This window comes from Somniosus microcephalus, chromosome 4 (genome assembly GCF_052327205.1).
Source record: "Somniosus microcephalus isolate GS21.2 chromosome 4, FLI_Smic_1.0, whole genome shotgun sequence".
Taxonomy (NCBI): Eukaryota; Metazoa; Chordata; class Chondrichthyes; order Squaliformes; family Somniosidae; genus Somniosus; species Somniosus microcephalus.
In genome coordinates this window covers 101,633,002-101,654,839 of record NC_140990.1, presented here as the reverse complement: position 1 = coordinate 101,654,839, position 21,838 = coordinate 101,633,002, and the positions used below count along the sequence as shown (strand labels likewise).

The window sequence follows — 21,838 nt, the reverse complement described above, 5'->3', positions numbered from 1 at the left end:
CATCTGCTCTCTCCTCCTATTTCTATACTCACTCGCGCGTGGCACTGGGAGTAATCCAGAGATTACTACCTTTGAGGTCCTGCTTTTTAATCTCTTTCCGCGTTCCTTAAAATCTGTCTGCAGGACCTCATCCCTCTTTCTACCTACGTTGTTGGTACCGATATGGACCACGACCTCTGGCTGCTCCCCCTCCCCCGTCAGAGTGTTCTGCAGCCACTCAGTGACATCCTTAACCCTGGCACCAGGGAGGCAACATACCATCCTGGAGTCAGGTCTGCAGCTGCAGAAATGCTTGTCTGCTCCTCTACTATTGAATCCCCTCCTGTTATGTTCATTAATAAATAGACATTCTTATTATGAATGAACACAGCTAGCTTTTGCTAGTTATTTTATTGAGCACATGTGGACTTGTACAGCATCTTGTAGAGGCTTCCATCTTGACTGCTGCCTTGTGGGTAGCCTAGCCTCATGGGTAATGTAGTCTTAATATAATATATAGCTGGGTAGTGTAGTCTTATACATACAGCTATATACAGCTCTACAGCTCCACCTAGTGTCCACTATAGAATGACATGCTATTGATCACTGCATCCCCCTTTCTTTGAGGTTTAACAAAATCAATATCAATCAACTTTCAAGAAAACAATAAAGATAATATCAGTAACACTTTTGTTAGTGCTCTATAAACATAAACATTTTCAAAACAGTCAACACATTTTCAAAGCTTTACATTGTACACAAAGATTAAGTCTATCAGGCTCTTTTACTTCACGTGTGGATTTTCTCAACATGGGTAAGTCTGATGTGTCTTCATGAGATTGTTCTGGCGGTGAATGACAAGATGCAGTTGCGGCATTGTCATCAATCTGCTCTTGTATAGATCGAGGTCTCCTTGCGATCTTTGCTTGGAGAGGGTTTCAGTGTTTCCTTCACTCTTCATGCCATAACTCTCAATGTAGTCAATGCACTCTCGAAAAACTGCTGGCAGCTGGATCCCATCATACAGCATAGTCCTCTCAGCAGCCTCGGCTAATGGAACACCAAAGATTGGCCTGAGGGAAGAAGGAGTATCCTCCGGAACTGCTTCCTGCTCTGGTGCAGGCTTCTTCTTTTTCTTTTTCTCTTTCCACTGCTTAACAACATCTGCTGCGGTTATATCTTTGGACTTTTTCTCCTTGTGTTTTTCCTCTTTGTGCTTTTCTTCCTTTGGCTTCTCTTTGACCTTAAAGTCTTTTTCTTTCTTCTTGGAGAAACTAGGCTTTTTGAAGACATGGATACCCTTTGGCCTTTTCATCCTTGATGGGCTCTCTGCTTCATCACCTGAGTCATCTGGTCTGCTTATGGCACAGTTTATACTGTAGACTCTCTTGACCAGTTCTAAGTCTTCACAAACTTTGTCACCTAGTATCGAATCAAGTCTTTCAGCCACAACAGAAAACATGAGATGATGCACTTTGTCTTTGACTGTCACTTTAAGTCTGCATACACCTAAGCTATCTATTTTCTGTCCATTATAGTCCTTCAGTAGTACTGACTTTTTCTGTATTTTGGGCTTTTCTTTCATATTGTTAATGTCACTCATACTGATTAAGTTTGCTTTTGCCCCAGTGTCTAGTTTCAAGGCAACTAATGCTCCATTTACCTGCAGTGGGATCATCCATTTGTCCTCTTTTACTGCATTAACTTTATGTTCAGCATTGTCCATTTCTGAGGGCTGCACATTTTCTGTATCCTTTTTGATATTGTCACATGACACCATTCCTACAAAAAATGTCGCACTTAAATCAGTGTCCTCAATTACATTAACTCGTTGCCCTTTCTTAGTTTGTACTTTTGAAAAGCATTGTTTGGCAAAGTGATTCTTTCCATTACACTTTGTGCACATTTTTCCAAACGTTGGGCATTGTCTTAACTGGTGTTTGTAACCACAGCGTTTACAATTAAAAATTTCATCCTCCGATTGCTTTTCATTTCTGATTTCACTGAAAGTCTACGCGTGCTTTCGAGCTAGCTCACTGGCTTGGCATATTTTCACTGCATTTTCCAAATTTAGTTCGGTTTCTCTCAACAGATGTTCCCTGACTTTTTTATCATGAATACCAAACACAATCTGGTCACGAATCATGGATGCTTTGAGCTCAGAGAAATTACATGTCTGTGCTTTCAGTTTCAGATCAGTTATAAAGCTATCAAAAGTCTTATTTTGTTGCTGTGTCCGAGAACAGAAGATATATCTTTCATACGTCTCATTCTTTTTGGGAGAACAATGTGCATCAAATTTCTGTAGCACATCATCTAATTTGTCTCTGTTCTCTGCTGGATTAAATACAAATGTATTAAATACCTCTATCGCCTGTGGGCCTGCAACCGTAAGCAGCAACGCTATCTTCCTTGCATCTGGCTTCGTACCGAATCCGATGGCTGCAATGTAGAGTTCGAATTACTGTTTAAAAGTCTGCCAATTGTAGTCGATTTTTTCTGTGGCTTCAAATTCTCCATGTCGCTTTTCACAATTTTCAGCAGATCTTCACCACCCTGGTACCATGTTATGTTCATTAATAAATAGACATTCTTATTATGAACACAGCTAGCTTTTGCTAGTTATTTTATTGAGCACATGTGGACTTGTACAGCATCTTGTAGAGGCTTCCATCTTGACTGCTGCCTTGTGGGTAGCCTAGCCTCATGGGTAATGTAGTCTCAATATAATATATAGCTGGGTAGTGTAGTCGTATACATACAGCTATATACAGCTCTACAGCTCCACCTAGTATCCACTATAGAATGACATGCTATTGATCACTACACCTCCCACTATTGCTTTCCCTGTCTTCCTCCTCCACCCCTGTGCAGCTGAGCCACCCGTATTGCCATGGCCTTGGCTCTGGCTATACTCACCAGAGGAACCATCACCCTCACCAGTACTCAGCACAGAATACTGGTTGGAGAGCAAGATGCACTCCGGGGACTCCTGCACTACCTGCCTGGTCCTCCTCTTCTGTCTGGCAGTCACCCATTCCCTCTCTGCCTGCACACTCATTAGCTGTGGGGTGACCACCTCCTGAAACATACTATCCACATAGCTCTCAGCCTCGCGGATGCACCACAGTGACGCAAGCTGCTGCTCAAGCTCCGAAACCCAGAGCTCGAGCTCCTCCAGCTGCCGACACCTCCTGCACACATGATTGTCCAGGACTTGCGAAGCGTCCTGGGGTTCCCACAATTTTTTTTTATTCGTTCATGGGATGTGGACGTCGCTGGCAAGGCCAGCATTTATTGCCCATCCCTAGTTGTCCTTGAGAAGGTGGTGGTGAGCCGCCTTCTTAAACTGCTGCAGTCCATGTGGTGAAGGTACTCCCACAGTGCTGTTAGGGAGGGAGTTCCAGGATTTTGACCCAGCGGCGATGAAGGAATGGCGATATACTTCTAAGTCAGGATGGTGTGTGACTTGGAATGGAACTTGGAGGTGGTGCTGTTCTCATGCGTCTACTGCCCTTGTCCTTCTAGGTGGAAGAGGTCGCGGGCTTGGGAGGTGCTGCCGAAGAAGCCTTTGCGAGTTGCTGCAGTGCATCTTGTATATGGTACACACTGCAGCCACGGTATGCCAGTGGTAGAGGGCGTGAATGTTTAAGGTGGTGGATAGGTGACGTCAACAGTGCTATCAAGCGGCACTTATTCAGCAATAACCTGCTAACTGATGCCCAGTTTGGGTTCCGCCAGGGCCACTCAGCTCCTGACCTCATTACAGCCTTGGTCCAAACATGGACAAAAGAGCTGAACTCAAGAGGTGAGGTGAGAGTGACTGCCCTTGACATCAAGGCAGCATTTGAACGAGTGTGGCATCAAGGAGCCCTAGCAAAACTGAAGTCAATGGGAATCAAGGGGAAAACTCTCCATTGGTTGGAATCATACCTAGCACAAAGGTGTTGGCTGTGGTTGTTGGAGGTCATTCATCTCAATCACATGACATCACTGCAGGAGTTCCTCAGGGCAGTGTCCTAGGCCCAACCATCTTCAGCTGTTTCATCAATGACCTTCCCTCCATCATAAGGTCAGAAGTGGGGATGTTCGCTGATGATTGCACACTGTTCAGCACCATTCGAGACTCGTCAGATACTGACGCAGTCCGTGTCCATATGCAGCAAGACCTGGACAACATTCAGACTTGGGCTGACAAGTGGCAAGTAACATTCGCACCACACAAGTGCCAGGCAATGACCATCTCCAACAAGCAAGACTCTAACCATCTCCCCTTGACATTCAATGGCATTACCATCACTGAATCCCCCACAATCAACATCCTGGGGGTTACCATTGATCAGAAACTGAACTGGACCAGCCATATAAATACTGTGGCTACAAGAGCAGGCCAGAGGCTGGGAATTCTGCGGCGAGTGTCTCACCTCCTGACTCCCCAAAGCCTTTCCACCATCTACAAGGCACAAGTCAGGAGTGTGATGGAATACTCTCCACTTGCCTGGATGAGTGCAGCTCCAACAACACTCAAGAAGCTCGACACCATTCAGGATAAAGCAGCCTGCTTGATTGGCACTCCATCCACCACCTTCAACATTCACTCCCTCCACCACCGGCGCACTGTGGCTGCAGTGTTTACCATCTACAAGATGCACTGCAGCAACTCGCCAAAGCTCCTTCAACAGCACCTTCCAAACCCGCGACCTTTACCACTTAGGAGGACAAGGGCAGCAGATGCATGGGAACATCACCACCTACAAGATCCCCTCCAAGCCACACACCATCCTGACTTGGACCTGTATCGCCGTTCCTTCACTGTCGCTGGGCCAAAATCAAGGAACTCCCTTCCTAACAGCATTGTGGGTGTACCTGCACCATATGGACTGCAGTGGTTCAAGAAGGCGGCTCACCACCATCTTCTCAAGGGCAATTAGGGATGGGCACTAAATGCAGGCCTAGCCAGCGATGCCCACATCCCATCAATGAATAATTTTTTTTTTTAAAAAGCGGGCTGCTTTGTCCTGGATGGTGTCAAGCTTCTTGAGTGTTGTTGGAGCTGCACTCATCCAGGCAAGTGGAGAGTATTCCATCACACTCCTGACTTGTGCCTTGTAGATGGTGGAAATGCACAGGATGTGCATCCGCTGGACCGAGTTGCCCTGCTGTGCCTTTAATTATTCGACTATTAACTAACTTTTTTTTTTAAGTAACTTAACTGAAATAAACTCGAGACTTAAAAGCAATCCCTCCCCAATCTGCTCCTTCCCTTGTGCTGAGGTCACTTACCCCCCTCTCTGACACTGGCGCTCCCTCCGGGCTCTTGGGCCTGTCTTTATCTGCGGCCGCTCCTCTCGCTGTCCCACAGCTCCGCTCTCGTGCCTATTAACTTGGGTTCTGTGGCTCCACTCCTCCTTTTCACTCAGACGTCTCCACCGCCTTCTTCCTCTCCACCAATTCCTGTGCCCACTCTGCTTGTGAATCACTGCGTTTGTGAATGTCCCGGCTCTGTCTCCAAGCTCTGTGCTCAAGCTCAGTATTTGAAACAATGATCTCGATGGAGGAAATAGTGCACGGTGTGTTAGGTCCAGGAGATTAAATCAAGGACACCATCACAATCAGCAAAGACAATGACAAAGATCAGAACATTCCAAAGGGTGTCACATGCAGGACCTGTGGAGGAGTTGTACTAACCACATCCAAGAAGTGTTAAACCATGCACACAATAACTGATTTCAAATCTGAAGCAAGAGAGTTCTTTCAAGGGTTGGTTGAGAGGAATTTCAGATGAGTATAAAGTGAGAGACTGTAGTTCAGTCTATGACACCCACAACCCATGTAGTCAAATGGAACCAGCTTGGGGTTAGATGTGGTAGAAGGTGAACTAGGTGAGAAGTGATATAATCAAGAGTAAGAAAAGCCCAAAAATGGAACAGTGGGTGACAGAACATCAATTAGTCTCCTCTGATCATGGAGAAATCAAATATTCCATACACTGTGTTTGAAACAAAGCTGCTTTATTCGATATTTATACAGAATATTAATCTCCAGCCCAGGTATAGGGTTTATTAAGATCAGCAAAAACACACTCTGACTGTGTACTAGAGGCAGAAGTAGTACCATATTAGATAGGAGCAGACTAAGAAAACTACAAAAAAATTTAGAAATGGGTTTAGAATGCATGTACATAAACGCACAAAGTGTGGTGAATAAGGTTGGTGAGCTACAAGCACAATTAGCCATGCGGCAATATGATGTTGTGGCAATAACGGAAACGTGGCTTAAAAACGGTGAGGATTGGGCACTTAATATTCAAGGGTACAAGGTATTCAGAAAACATAGGGAAGGAAAAAAGGGAGGTGGGGTGGCAGTGCTGGTTAAGGAAGACATTGTAGTGTTGGAAAGGGAGGATGTTCTTGAGGGGACAAGGACAGAATCCATTTGGTTAGAGCTGAGGATCAAAAAGGGTAAGATCACGCTATTGGGGGTATTCTACAGGCCTCCAAATAGTGAGAGGGAGGCAGAGGAGCAAATCTGCAGGGAAATTGCAGAGATATGCCAGAGCTAAAGAGTGGTGATATTGGGGGACATTAATTACCCAAATATCGATTTGGATAATGCGCGGGTAAAGGGAAAGGAGGGGGAGGAATTTCTGAAATGTGTTCAGGAGAATTTCCTTGACCAGTATGTTCTTGGCCCAACTAGGAAGGAGGCATTGCTGGATCTGGTGCTGGGGAATGAGGTGAGCCAGGTCGACCAAGTATCTGTGGGAGAACACTTGGGTACGAGTGATCATCGTATCATAAGATTTAGATTAGCAATTGTAATGAAATCTGTTTGTCTTGATCCTGTATTTTCCTGTATTCATTTTGCACTCATGTATATTACCCTCCCCCACACGGTGTATAGTTTCACTTCCCCTTTCCTGACTAACCTGGAAGGTTCCAGGTCTTGGCTCTTGGCTCCGCCCCTGACTTCTCTTACATAAAGATCCCAGGATCTGTATGACTCATTCCTGTGAACCAGTCGGCTTGCTGAGATGTTTGCTCTGATCTCAGTGATTAAAAGCCAACTTGTTAAGTCTATAACTTCTAGTTTTGTGGTTATTGAAGGCACATCAATTTTAATCACTAAAGAATACTAGGATGGATCGACTCCTAAAACCAAAGCATCTGGACTTGGATCCACATTCTGCTGAAGCATCAAATCAATTTGGACACTGGCTCAAATGCTTCGAACTCTTCGCGGGGGCCTCATCCGCTAGCGAGGTAGATAAACTGAGTCTACTGACTACTCGCATTAGCCATCAGATCTATTCGTTCATCTGGGATGCCACCTCTTACACAGAGGCCATCACTATCCTGAAGGCCCAATACCAGAGGTCGGTAAACGAAGTGTACGCCAGACATCTGCTGGCTACACGCAGGCAGCGACCGGAGGAATCAATGGACGATATCTTACAGGGCCTAAAGGACTTGGTCCAGGACTGTAACTGCAAGGCCGTGACGGCCAACGTGCACTCTGACGAATTGGTCCGCGAATCCTTCATCACGGGCCTCAAACCGAATTATATCCGGCAGAGACTGCTGGAGAAGGAGGTCCTGGACTTAAAAAAGGCAGTGGCCACTGCGTGATCGCTGGACATGGCCCAGAAAAACTCTGACTCTTATTCTTCCGGCCATGCGGCCCTCACCGCCTCGTGCGCGCCGAGCGGGCCGCCATCTTGGAATCAGCCATCTTCCCCATCCAGGTCTCAGACCAGCTCTACACCGCCGGAGTCCCCACACAGAACTTCACCCAGGAGTCCTACTACAGCGGCAATGTCTCGAGGCCCGAAATGCTACTTCTGCGGCCAGGCCAAGCACCCCAGACAACGATGCCCAGCGAAGGACGCTACATGCTTCAAATGTAAGAAAAAGGGGCATTTTAGCAAAGTCTGCAGGGGGAATCCGTTTTCCAACTCCGTCACCGCCTCGTGCGTGCCGTGTGGGCCGCCATCTTTTCCCGACTCAACGGCCGCCCAGGGCCCAACAGTGGCTTCGATCATGGTGGATCAATCCAGGCCACACCCATTGACAAAATCCATGATGGACATACAGGTAAACGGGAATTTAACGAAATGTTTAATTGACCGTGGGAGTACCGAGAGTTATATCCACCCTAGCCTAGTACGGCGGCACTCATTAACGGTAACCCCTACACGGAGCAGAATTGCTATGGCTGCTAAGCCCCACACTTCGGACATTTTGGGCTACTGTGTGGTAACACTGACTGTAAAAGGCACGGACTACAAGGATTTTAAACTCCTTGTGATGCCAGAACTCTGTGTTAATGTAATCTTGGGCCTGGACTTCCAGTGCCACCATGAAAGTATCACGCTAGCATATGGCGGGTCCCAGCCGCCACTCACAGGCTGTGGCCTATCAACCTTAAAAATCAGCCCGCCCTCTTTATTCGCTAATCTCGCTCCGAACTGTAGGCCCATAGCGACCAAAAGTAGACGGTACAGTCTGGAAGACAGACATTTTATCAAGGCGGAAGTGGACAGACTCCTGCGGGAAGGCATTATTGAATGCAGTACCAGTCCGTGGCGTGCCGAAGTAGTCAGAGTTAAAAATAGCGAAAAGAAACGGATGGTAATTGACTGCAGCCAGACTGTTAATATTTATACCCAGCTGGACGCCTACCCTTTACCGCGCATATCAGAAATGGTCAACCAGATTGCGCAATACCGAGTCTTCTCGACTATCGACCTCAAATCCGCGTATCACCAGCTCCCCATTAGAACGGAGGACCACCCATACAACGCCTTTGAGGCGAACGGACGCCTCTACCATTTTCTCAGAGTGCCCTTCGGGGTAACAAATGGGGTATCGGTCTTCCAACGTGAGATGGACCGCATGGTTGACAAGAATAAACTACAAGCTACCTACCCCTATCTGGACACTGTCACTATCTGCGGGCACAACCAGCAAGACCACGATCTAAATCTTGCGAGATTTTTAAAAACTGCCCTAAAGCTGAATCTAACCTACAACGAAGACAAATGTGTCTTCAACACAACCTGTCTCTGTATCCTCGGCTGTGTGGTGGAAGATGGGGTAATTGGACCGGACCCTGACCGATTACGCCCCCTAAAGGAACTGCCCCTGCCACACAATCTCAAAGCTTTAAAAAGGTGCCTGGGATTCTTTTCGTATTATGCCCAATGGGTGCCCAATTACTCTGATAAGGCCCGACCCCTCATTAAATCGACGTCCTTCCCACTATCAGCTGAAGCTCGGGAGGCTTTCACCAGTATCAAACAGGACATTGAAAAGGCTGCACTGTGTGCAGTGGACGAAAGCATTCCCTTTCAAGTCGAAAGCGATGCGTCAGACTTTGCCTTAGCTGCGACCCTCAATCAGCCTGGGAGACCTGTGGCCTTCTTCTCCCGAACCCTTCAGGGACCTGAAATCAGGCACTCTTCTGTCGAGAAGGAGGCACAGGCTATAGTGGAGGCAGTGCGGCACTGGAGACACTACCTAGCCGGCAAACGTTTCACCCTGCTCACCGACCAGTGGTCGGTGGCTTTCATGTTTAATGACAAACAAAGGGGGAAAATCAAGAATGACAAAATACTCAGGTGGAGGATCGAACTATCCACGTTCGACTATGATATTATGTACAGGCCGGGAGCCCTTAATGAACCCCCAGACGCCCTATCGCGGGGAATGTGTGCCAGCATTCATACGGACAAATTACAGGGTCTCCACAACGACCTCTGTCACCCAGGGGTCACCCGACTATACCATTTTATAAAGTCCCGCAATCTGCCCCACTCCATCGAGGAGGTCAGGGCAATGACCAGAGCCTGCCGCATCTGTGCGGAATGCAAGCCTCGTTTCTACAGGCCTGACCGTGCACACCTTATCAAAGCCACACGGCCATTCGAGTGCCTAAGTCTGGACTTCAAGGGACCCCTTCCCTCTGCCGACTGTAACGTATACTTCCTCAATATCATCGATGAATATTCCCGCTTCCCCTTCGCCATTCCCTGCCCAGACATGACCAGTGCCACGGTCATCAAGTGTCTCTGTAATCTATTCTGCATGTTTGGCATACCGAACTACATACACAGCGATAGGGGGACGTCATTCATGAGTGACGAACTGCGCCAGTTCTTGCTCTCAAAGGGGATAGCCACTAGCAGAACCACTAGTTACAACCCCCGGAGTAATGGGCAAGTGGAAAGGGAGAATGCTACTGTTTGGAAGGCTGTCACGTTAGCCTTAAAGTCAAAAGGCCTTCCGACCTCCCGCTGGCATGAAGTCCTCCCAGACGTGCTCCACTCCATAAGGTCTCTGTTATGTACAGCCACTAACGCTACCCCTCACGAAAAGATGTTCGTTTTTCCCCCGGAAATCCACCTCGGGCATATCTCTACCCGCGTGGCTGACGTCTCCGGGGACAGTACTATTGCGAAGCACGTGAGAGGCCATAAAACGGACCCCCTTGTGGAAAAGGTACAGCTCCTCCATGCAAACCCTCAGTACGCCTATATCGAATACTCTTGACGGGTGAGAGGACACTGTTTCCATAAAAGACCTCGCTCCCTCGGGGAGCGGAGAGAACGATGAGAGACTACCTGAGGAAGGCCTACACTACAAAGGGACAGGACGCCCGGAGGTATCAATACCCAACTTTAACCTGGAGGACACTGCAGATAACCTGGAAGACACTGCGGAGGCCCGGACAGCGGAGGAACCAGAATCCACTTCCCTAGAGGCACCCCAACTGGCTTTGCGCCGATCACTGAGAACTGCAAAACCTCCTGACAGACTCACTTACACCAACTTTTAAGAAACATCACCCCGATGGGCTAAATCTAAAGAAGGGGTGAAGGTAATGAAATCTGTTTGTCTTGCCTGTATTTTCCTGTATTCGTTTTGCACTCATGTATAATACCCTCCCCCACACGGTGTATAGTTTCACTTCCTCTTTCCTGACTAACCTGGAAGGTTCCAGGTCTTGGCTCTTGGCTCCGCCCCTGACGTCTCTTACATAAAGATCCCAGGATCTGTGTGACTCATTCCTGTGAACCAGTCGGCTTGCTGAGATGTTAGCTCTGATCTTAGTGATTAAAAGCCAACTTGTTAAGTCTATAACTTCTAGTTTTGTGGTTATTGAAGGCACATCAGCAATGGAGAGGAGCAAGGAACAATCTAGAGTGTAACTTCTAAACCGGAATAGGGCTAACTTCAATGGGATGCAAAAGGATCTAGCCAGGGTAAAACGGAACCAAAGACTGACAGGAAAAACTGCAACGGAACAATGGGTGATCTTTAAGGAGGAGATGTTCCAAGTACAATTTCAAAATGCACATCATTTTAAAATACATTTCCTGATTCAATTATTTCTAGTCCATATAATCAATTTTAATTTCACAAACAAATTATGCCCAGACTATGTGATTTTACAAAGAAGACAAAAGTAACAATTGCGTTTGGATGTGAGTCATTTATCCTCCCCTTCGAGCAATGTGACTTGGAAAATAGGATTACACAGGATATGCGGCACAGAAACACACCATTCAGCCCAACCAGTCCATGCCGGCGTTTATGCTCCACTCGAGCCTCCTCCCGTCTTTCCTCATCTAACTCTATCAGCATAACCCTCTATTCCCTTCTCCCTCATATACTTGTCTAGCCTCCCCTTAAATGTATCGATACTATTCACCTCAACCACTCCCTGTGGTAGCGAGTTCCACATTCTCCCCACTCTCTGGGTAAAGAAGTTTCTCCTGAATTCCCTATTTGATTTCTTGGTGACTATCTTATATTGATGGCCTCTAGTTATGCTCTTCCCCACAAGTGGAAACTCTCTCTGTATCCACTCTATCAAAACCTTTCATCATTTTAAAGACCTCTATTAGGTCACCACTCAGCCTTCTTTTTTCAAGAGAAAAGAGACCCAGCCTGTCCATCCTTTCCTGACAGATATACCCTCTCATTTCTGGTATCATCCTTGTAAATCTTCTCTGCACCCTCTCCAGTGCCTCTATATCCTTTTTATAATATGGTGACCAGAATTGTACGCAGTACTCCAAGTGTGGTCTAACCAAGGTTCGATACAAGTTTAGCATAACTTCACTACTTTTCCATTCTATAACAATTCAATTCTATAACAATCGATCCCAATAATTTAACCCAATAGCTTAAAGTCTTAAGTCCAATTTTGTCAGCACGCTGCGACATTCGATGTCTGCAGATAACGGGAGATAAATTCTTAAAACTGCTGGATCTCTTGCTCTGCCATCAACCTCTTATCAAACTGGAGCTGGCATTGCCTAATATGGTCGTCTCTGGCTACTGCACAGTCCAGAGACACAAGTCTGCAATTTCTTCAACACACATCAACAACGTTAGAAGCAGTAAAAACACTGTGGCCTTCCTGGGGCAGCACAAACCACTAGTCTCCAGACTTTTCTTATCCCAACATCATATTTCTGATCGAAGCATTCTGTGATGAAAATATCCAAGGCCAGTTGGTTGCAAACACCAGCTGTTGCTCAGTGAAATCTCTCTCTCTCTCTAATGATACCAACCACATTTTCCCTGATATCGAATGAACTAAACATGAACACCTTTCAGAAGCTGAATTAACTGAGGTCCATATGCCAACACTCCTCTCATCTTCCATTCACTTCAATTGAAAGGAAACCGACAGATTGGACCAGTCAGGATTTGAAAGATATTTACAACAGATTCTAGATGTTCTTAGAGTTGGGATCTTTCTCTATTCTGTCCACTCGAGGAGTTTGATAAGACTTTCTCCTGTGAATATAGAGTTGGGGTATTGGGCCGTGATGTGTTCACTTGTTCATCTTGTTGACTCTAAACCTTTGCCAATTATTTGATGTTTACTTGTACGTATTTTTTAAAATACACTTGCTGAGTCGATTCAAATTTAAATTGAAAGCAGGTTTGCAGGCGTGATGCTCTATTCACACATCAAAGGTGAGAGAGATGCTGTGGGACACACGCTAAGTCCAGTAGCTGAACGTGATTAACAGACTGGGTTTTGTGTTTAGTGATTCCGGACTTGATACCGAGACCTTCCCTGGATACCAAGGCTAGGAGAGGCACTCTGGAAGGTATGGTGAGCTGGGACTTGTCCATGAGAGTAACCGAAGGTACGAGAACTGAAATAATCTCGAGTTAGAAATGAGAAAAGGCCCAAAAATGGACAGTTGGTAACAGGACATTAATTAGTCTCCTCTTATCTCGGAGACATCAAATATCGACACACTGCGTTAACTGAAATATCAAAATATTAAACTCCAGCCCAGTTACAGGGGTTATTATCAGCAGCAGAAACAAACTCCAACTGTCACAATGAACATGGTTCAGTCCTGGATGTAAGTAACAGCAGCAATAACATCAGAATCAAACCCCGGCAGTCATTTGTGAACTCGCTGGTGTCTCAGCAGGGTGGATGACTGAGTGAATCCTTTCCCACACTCAGAGCAGGTGAACGCCCAGTGTGAGCATGCTGGTGTGTCAGCAGGTTGGCTGACTGAGTGAATCCCTTCCCACACACAGAACAGGTGAACGGCCTCTCCCCAGTGTGAACTCGCTGATGTGTCAGCAAGTTGAATGACTGAGTGAATCCCTTCCCACACACGGAGCAGGTGAACGGTCTCTCCCCAGTGTGAATTCGCTGGTGAGTTACAAGGTGGGATGACTGAGTGAATCCCTTCCCACAGACGGAGGAGGGGAATGGTCTCTCCCCAGTGTGAACTCGCTGGTGTGCCAGAAGGTCAGATGACAAAGTGAATCCCTTCCCGCACATGGAGCAAATGAACAGCCTCTCCCCAATGTGAACTCGCTGGTGTGTCAGCAGGCTGAATGACTGAGTGAATCCCTTCCCACATTCGGAGCAGGTGAATGGTCTCTCCCCGGTGTGAACACGGTGGTGTGTCAGTAGGTCGGATGACTGAGTGAATCTCACCCCACAGAAATTCAGAAGACAATTCTAGTTTCTGAACATTATTTCCTCTCTTGTTCCTCCAAAGCTGTAAATACCCGTCCCACACTTTGGATTTTAGCACAGGGAGGAGGGGCAAATACATCGCACGTCTCAAGATAGTTTCTCCTCCGCTCCCAGTTTTCTCCACCAACTCTGGTTGGGTTCAGTTCTACACTCACTGCTTCCACAGTTTTGGCCTTTCCCCCCCACTTTCTTTTTTTTCCTTTCTCTCTCCCACATGGCAGCTGTCTCCCATTCTGCCAGAACATTTCACGCCTAATCTAGAGCCGTCTTTTGTCTCCACTAGTCCTATCACCATCTCGTCTCGTTTTGAATACCTCTTCATGTCTCTTCACTTCTCTTTTGTTCTCTCCCAGCCTGGCCTCTTAATCTATTTCATTTCATGTGCTTCTTTAGTCTTGACAAAGGGTTCACTCGAAACGTTGACTCTATTTTCTCTCCACGGATGTTGCCTGGCCTGCTGAGTGTTTCCAGCATTTTCTGTTGTTTTTTCAGTTCCACACTCACTGGTTCCCTTCCCTCTCCTCCCCTGAAGGTGCTGACTCTGGGCTGGGTTCAATTCGACACTCACTGGTTCCCCTCCCTCTCCACCCCTGAAGGTGCTGACTCTGGCTGGGTTCAATTCGACACTCACTGGTTCCCCTCCCTCTCCTCCCCTGAAGGTGCTGACTCTGGTTGGGTTCAGTTCTACACTCATTGGTTCCCCTCCCTCTCCTCCCCTGAAGGTGCTGACTCTGGCTGGGCTCAGATCACTCACTGGGACCCAATAGTGGTTCCTTTACAAAGATGGCTACGCATGCGCGGTGACTGAAGATGGTGGCACACAAAACCTCAGCTTCCCTTTACAAAGATGGCCGCCGCGGGCCTTTGCCTGTGCCCGGGAAAAAGCTCCGGAGCTGCAATCGCGGAACCTTTAGGTTCTCATTCAGGGCTTGCGGCCTACACCAGTTGTTTACGAAGCCCACCCGCCGGGTGCGTTATTTTCCTGCGCCCCGCTGATTCGTAATCGGGGCAAAAACCGCATCTCCGACCTTTGTACGCTTGTCCCAATCGCCCAGCTCTGATCACAGTGATACTGCGCATGCTCCAGATACAGGCGGGCACTTCGCCTGCGCACTGGGCTCCCCCAGAATGACGAAACACATTCTCCCCCGCGGGGCATGCTGCGGAACATTGAAAGCCCCAATTAGTGAATGGAGAATGAGTTTCTGTGATCCCATTGAGAGACAATTCATCAATAATTCACACAGAAACCCAAGTGCACGGGCACTCTGCCATGGTTCAGTCCTGAATGTGATTAATAACAGATTCCAAACCCCTGCAGTCACATGTGAACTCACTGGAGTCTCAGCAGGTGGGGTGAATTTCTTCCCACACACAGGATATTGAAACAGCCTCTCTCCAGTATCAGTGCGCTGGTCGTGCATCAGCTGCTTTGAACTTTGAAAGCTTTTCTCACAGTCAGAGTATTTACAGCAACAGTTCTCAATGTGGACACTCTGGAGTGTCAACAGTTGGAACAACGGAGTGAATCCCTTCCCACACGTGAAGTATCTAAACGGTCTCTCTCCGGTGTGACTGTTGGTGTGTCAGTAAATGGGATGATTGTTTGAATCACTTTCCACATACAGAGCAGTGAATGGATTCTCCTCCTTACGAACATGTTAGTGTGGGAATAGGTGAGATAAGCGAGTGACTCTCTATCCACACTCAGCTGGTGAACAGTCTCTCCCCGGTGAGACTGTATGAATGAGTTTGCACCTCAGACGGGCAACTGAATCCGTTCCCACATTCCCCACATTTACACCGTTGATTCAGGTGGGTGCACGAGTCTCATGGGCTAGACGATTTGTTAAATGTGGATCCACACACAGAACACTTGTCCTGTTTCTCCCCGCTGTGATTGGTGCTTTTTCTTTCTATATCCAAAGTCCGATGATATTCAGGTCCTGATAAATCCAGTGAATCTGTCAGATCTTGACGCAATGTTTGGATTCAGTTTCTATCTGCAGATCCTCCCCTTCTAATACCCTCAAATGGTGTTTACAATGGGATAAACCTTCAGACAGACAAATCTAGTCTCTATACAACATCCTTTTCCCTCCTGTCCCTCATAAGCTGTAAATTTCCCATTTTACACACTCTCCCTTTATCCTTACTGTCTAAAAACAACATTCATTACATCATCTGGGATTTTGTGTCTCCCCTTCTCTCCAGAAGGAACTGAATCTGGCTGGGTGCAATTAGTTAACCTCTACATTTTGGTAGGAAGAACGAGGAGAGGCAATATAAACTAAAGGGTACAATTCTATAGGGGGTGCATGAACAGAGAGACCTGGGGGTATATGTGCACAAATCGTTGAAGGTAGCAGGGCAGGTTGGGAAAGCAGTTAAAGAAGCTTACGGGACCCTGGTCTTAATAAATAGAGGCATAGAGTACAGAAGCAAGGAAGTTATGATGAACTTTTATTAAAAAACTGGTCTTTCTGGAGTTTAGAAGAACGAGAGGTGATCTCATTGAAACATACAAGATTCTGAAGGGGTTGACAGGGTAGATGCTGAGTGGTTATTTCCCCTGGCTGGAGTGTCTAGAACTCGGGGGCATAGTCTCAGGATAAGGGGTCGGCCATTTAAGACTGAGATGAGGAGAAATTTCTTCACTCAGAAGGTTGTGAATCTTTGTAATTCTCTGCCCCAGAGGGCTGTGAATGCTGAGTCTTTGAGTATATTCAAGGCTGAGATAGGTAGATTTTTGGACTCTAGGGGAATCAATGGATATGGAAATCCGGCAGAAAAGTGGAGTTGAGGTCGATGATCAGCCATGATCATATTGAATGGTGGAGCAGGCTCGAGGGGCCGTGTGACCTACTCCTGCTCTTATTTCTTATGTTCTTATGACCTCAGCTGGAGTATTGTGTCCAATTCTGGGCACCACACTTTAGGAAGGATGTGACGGCCTTCGAGATGGTGTGGAAAAGATTTGTTCCAGAAAAAATGGTTCCAGGGATGTGGGAATTCAGTTACATGGATAGACTAGAGAAGCTGGGGTTGTTCTCCTTGGAGCAGAGAAGGTTGAGAGGAGATTTGATAGAGGTGTTCAACATCATGAGGGGTCCAGACAGAGTAGATAGAGAGAAGCTGTTCCCATTGGCGGAAGGGTCGAGAACCAGAGGACACAGATTTAAGGTGTTTGGCAGACGAACCAAAGGTGACATGAGGGAAAACTTTTTTACGCAACGAGTGGTTAGGATCTGGAATTCACTGCCTGAAAGGGTGGTGGAGGCAGATTCAACTGTGGCTTTCAAAAGGGAATTGGATAAGTACCTGAAGGAAAAATGTTGGCAGGGCTCCGAGGAACGGCCGGGGGGAGTGGGAGTCGCTGAAGTGCTCTTGCAGAGAGCCGGCACGGGCTCGATGGGCCTCCTGCTGGGCTCTAACGAGTCTATGATTCGATGATTCTAGAACCTCACCATCAGCCGACTCAGTGAGTGTCAGCAGTGACAGCTGTCCAATCCTGCCCTCAATTGACATCCATACACTTCCCAGTTGATGTCACTGGATCTCCATCAAGAGCAGGGGCAGTGGCTGATTCTTACTCTTAGTTAGCCCAGTGGTACTGAGGATAATTATAGCCCCTGAACTGCTGCCTTGTCAGAGATCAACTAACAGCCCAGACCAAGGATTGAACTTGGTACCTTCCTAGTCAGTAGTGCAGAGTGTTTTAAAGTGGAAGGGGGAGGGTGAGAACAGAATAATTAGAAAGAAATATCACTCCACCTTTAAACAAAACCTTCGTTACACTGCAAAATTCTGACGACTTTCAATATTAAACAAGCAAGTCAAATGGATCATCAAAAACAGTGAGACATTTTAGAAAGGCTCAAGTCACTGAAACAGAGAAGTTTACAATCACTACACAGTACAGAAGGGAGCGACTGTTAATGGGAGCTCTGCAGTGAAGTCCGCCCACACTCCTAGATAAACGGGTCTGTCCCTTTAACTATAAATAGGCAGAGAAAGGGGAGTCCCTGTCCCTTTAAATATCTGGCCCATTCCCCCATGCAGTGGGAGGGGGAACAGCGTGCGGTTTCTTTATATCCTGACCCAGCGGGAACCCGCCCTGTGTGGGGGCGGGGCCTGGGGAACCCGCCCTGTGTGGGGGCGGGGCCTGGGGAACCCGCTCTGTGTGGGGGCGGGGCCTGGGGAACCCCTTCTGTGTGGGGGCAGGGTCTGGGGAACCTGCTCTGTGTGGGGGCAGGGTCTGGGGAACCTGCTCTGTGTGGGGGCGGGGCCTGGGGAACCCGCTCTGTGGGGGCGGGGCCTGGGGAACCCGCTCTGTCTGGGGGCGGGGCCTGGGGAACCCGCTCTGTGTGGGGGTGGGGACTGGGGAACCCGCTCTGTGTGGGGGCACGGCCTGGGGAACCCGCTCTGTGTGGGGGCGGGGCCTGGGGAACCCGCTCTGTGTGGGGGCGGGGTCTGGGGAGCCCGCTCTGTGTGGCGGCGGGCCCTGGGGAACCCGCTCTGTGTGGGGGCGGGGCCTGGGGAACCCGCTCTGTGTGGGGGCAGGGCCTGGGGAACCCGCTCTGTGTGGGGGCGGGGCCTGGGGAACCCGCTCTGTGGGGGCGTGGCCTGGGGAACCCGCTCTGTGTGGAGGCGGGGCCTGGGGAACCCGCTCTGTGTGGGGGCGGGGCCTGGGGAACCCGCTCTGTGGAGGCGGGGCCTGGCGAACCCGCTCTGTGTGGGGGCGGGGCCTGGGGAACCCGCTGTGTGGGGTGGGGGCGGGGCCTGGGGAACCCGCTCTGTGGGGCCGGTGCCTGGAGAAGCCCCTCTCTGTGGGGGCGGGGCTTGGGGAACCTACTCTGTGAAGAGACCACTTACAGTGTGACACCAAATCCAGGGACTACTTACACTGTGACACCAAATCCAGGGACCACTTACATTGAGACACCAAATCCAGGGACCACTTACACTGAGACACCAAGTCCAGGGACCACTTACACTGAGTCCATAAAATGTGAATCAGAAAGCCTGTAAGAAACAGCTATTAGATTCATAGATGAAGTTTGACTCTTAGAACAGAAATTAAACTGCAGTCAGGAACAAATGGGGGAAGTGTCAGCAAGGTCAATTAACAAACACCAAAATGATAAGAAGTTCGTAAAATGCAAGAAACTCGGGAGGTTAGCACTAGCTAGACAATAAGGAGCCACGAAGCCATAAAATGTTCTTGAAGAAACTTGACAAAACATTCCTTAGAAAGATAAGAGAACAGGCCTCGGCAGCCATGCAGAAAGAAGCAGTGAGGGGTGTTTTCCCACATCACACTTGGGATATAGATGAGTAGGTGCTTGACATCAGATAAATCACGGCCCATCGAAATAACTATAAATATAGTGGGCTGAGAGCAGAAGTCAGACAGCGAGGGGCGAAGGCTTCTTCGAGGTGGAAATCAATGCTGGCTCAGGCCTAACACCTTGACTAGGCTCAGCCTCTGAGGTGGATCAATGCTGGCTTAGGCCGAACACCTTGACTAGGTTCAGCCTCTGAGGTGGATCAATGCTGGCTCAGGCCGAACACCTTGACTAGGTTCAGCCTCTGAGGTGGATCAATGCTGGCTCAGGCCTAACACCTTGACTAGGTTCAGCCTCTGAGGTGGATCAATGCTGGCTCAGGCCTAACACCTTGACGAAGTTCAGCCTCTGAGGTGGATCAATGCTGGCTCAGGCCTAACACCTTGACTAGTTCAGCCTCTGAGGTGGATCAATGCTGGCTCAGGTCTAACACCTTGACTCGGTTCAGCCTCTGAGGTGGATCAATGCTGGCTCATTACTAACACCTTGACTAGTTCAGCCTCTGAGGTGGATCAATGCTGGCTCAGGCCTAACACCTCCAACAGCCAGGGGTCGAATCGACTGAGGCTCCGACTGCTGTTGCTGACTGCAGAGACTTGCTGACCCAGACCTCCACGCTGCCTCATCAGACATCCAACCAACCGTCCGTCCGGTTGTGGCGTTCCGCTTCGGGAGTCATAGATTGCTTCCTACTGTCACGGGTTGTATGTCTATTATACTCGGCTTAAATCATATGTAATACCTGATTATGCTTCAACGCTGTAGCTCTTTAATAAAAGCCTTACAACTTCTAAAGCCCTGTTGGGTAATCTGTGTGTGGCCTGTGATCCGGATCTTACAGTGGTGTCAGAAGTGGGATCACAGAGTTAGGAGTTGTAAGGTTCCAGTCAGGGTGACAGGAGGGACTCTGTCAAATGCATGTGATTGTTGCTTTGACTGAGTATAGTGTTTTATTCTCTCTGAAAGAAGGGAGCGGTAAAGAGCTTGTTGAAAGGTAAAACCGGAAATACAATGATGTTGGCAAATCATCGAGAATTATTAATAGACAGCCTGGCAGAGAAAGTCGGCGAGGCTGCGGCCACGGGCGTTCTAGGAATTTAGAAGATAGCAGCGGGAACTATGATTGCATTCTTGACAAACTTTCGGCAGACATCCACCAAAACAAATTTAAGTTGAAGAAGGGCCGGGATCAGTTGGTTTACGGGGCACACCTGTTTGCTGAACAGCTAAATCTGGAGGTTAAAGGGTTAAGGGAGTCAATGCGTCAGCTGCAGCAGGACAACTCCGAGCTCCGCACCCAGCTGTCCCGGGAGCAAAGAGAAAATGAGAAAGCACAGCATGCCCAAAGGAAGCTCGACCAGATCCTAGACAATGACATTGAGTTACAGGTAGAGAACCGTAGGTTGAGGGAGGAGTTGGAAGATGCGAGAGGGGCAGTAAGGGAACTGAATCGACAGCAAAGCACCGTTTCCCCCGAGGCAGACCATGCCCTGTGCCTAGAAAAAATCCAACAGCTTCAGGCACAAATTGGCCAACAGTGAGCAGTAGTGGCTGCCGGTTCCAAAATTAAACCGGCAGAGCTCAACTCTTGTTGGGACGGTTTCGGACAGAGCCCTATTCCCTCTGCTCCCCCAGCTCCACCTTCGTTGTTAGGGGGGCACGAGGCAGACAAGATGCCAGTGTGTGTGGTCACCCAATCAATGGTGGAATCGGAGCCCAAGGAAGCAGAAGATGAGGAGACCCCCTCGAGCATTAGTAATAGGACAGAGACAACTACCCGATGGCCCCTTACTGCGGTCAAGGTCGGGACACGAAAAACTAACTTGGGAGTGTTGGGAGTCCGCACAGACCCCCTCGAGTTCAGGCAGCGTTGGAGGATTTTTTAAATCACTCATCCAGAACTAGAGGGGAGTGACCTTAAACACGTCCTCCAGGAGGCATGTTCCACAGAACTGAAACAAGAAATGGGTCCGGGCACTTTAGAAGGGGGCGATGTTGAGAATATTGAGGCAGAGCTATGCCGGGTGTTGGGGGAGGGTAGCCTGGACTTCCACCAACTCTTTGCTAACGCCAAGCAGGGCCCTACTGAGAGCCCGAACGCTTTCGGGCAGAAACCTCATGATATCTTTCAGTGCACCAGAAGGGGGAGAGGGTAACACAGTGACAACCCGGGCTTCAAAACCCTTTTCCTTAATGGCCTCCAATCATTGGTCTGCAACACGCTGGGCATTTACATCTCTAAAGACACCCACTGGATAAAACTGCAGATTCGCACCCAGGCTGCGAGGGACCAGAACCGTGCCAGTATTCCCCAAGGCACAGTAGCGGCCATTGAAGGCCCGCTGACTAACCAGAGGTCAGGGAAGCCCAGAATATCCGCGCCACGGATAAACAGCTCAATACGCTGCTATCACTGTCACCGCCTAGGCCACTAGGTCCGTCAATGCTACAATCCCCCAAGGCAGGTAGGCCCCGACTCAACC

The 21,838-nt window shown here is 48.3% G+C and overlaps 1 pseudogene; it reads right to left on the bottom strand.

The window, feature by feature from the left end:
• Positions 1-5,391: 5,391 nt before the first annotated feature.
• LOC147119605 (uncharacterized) overlaps positions 5,392-21,838 on the bottom strand; it is a 183,995-nt pseudogene continuing 167,548 nt past the window's right edge.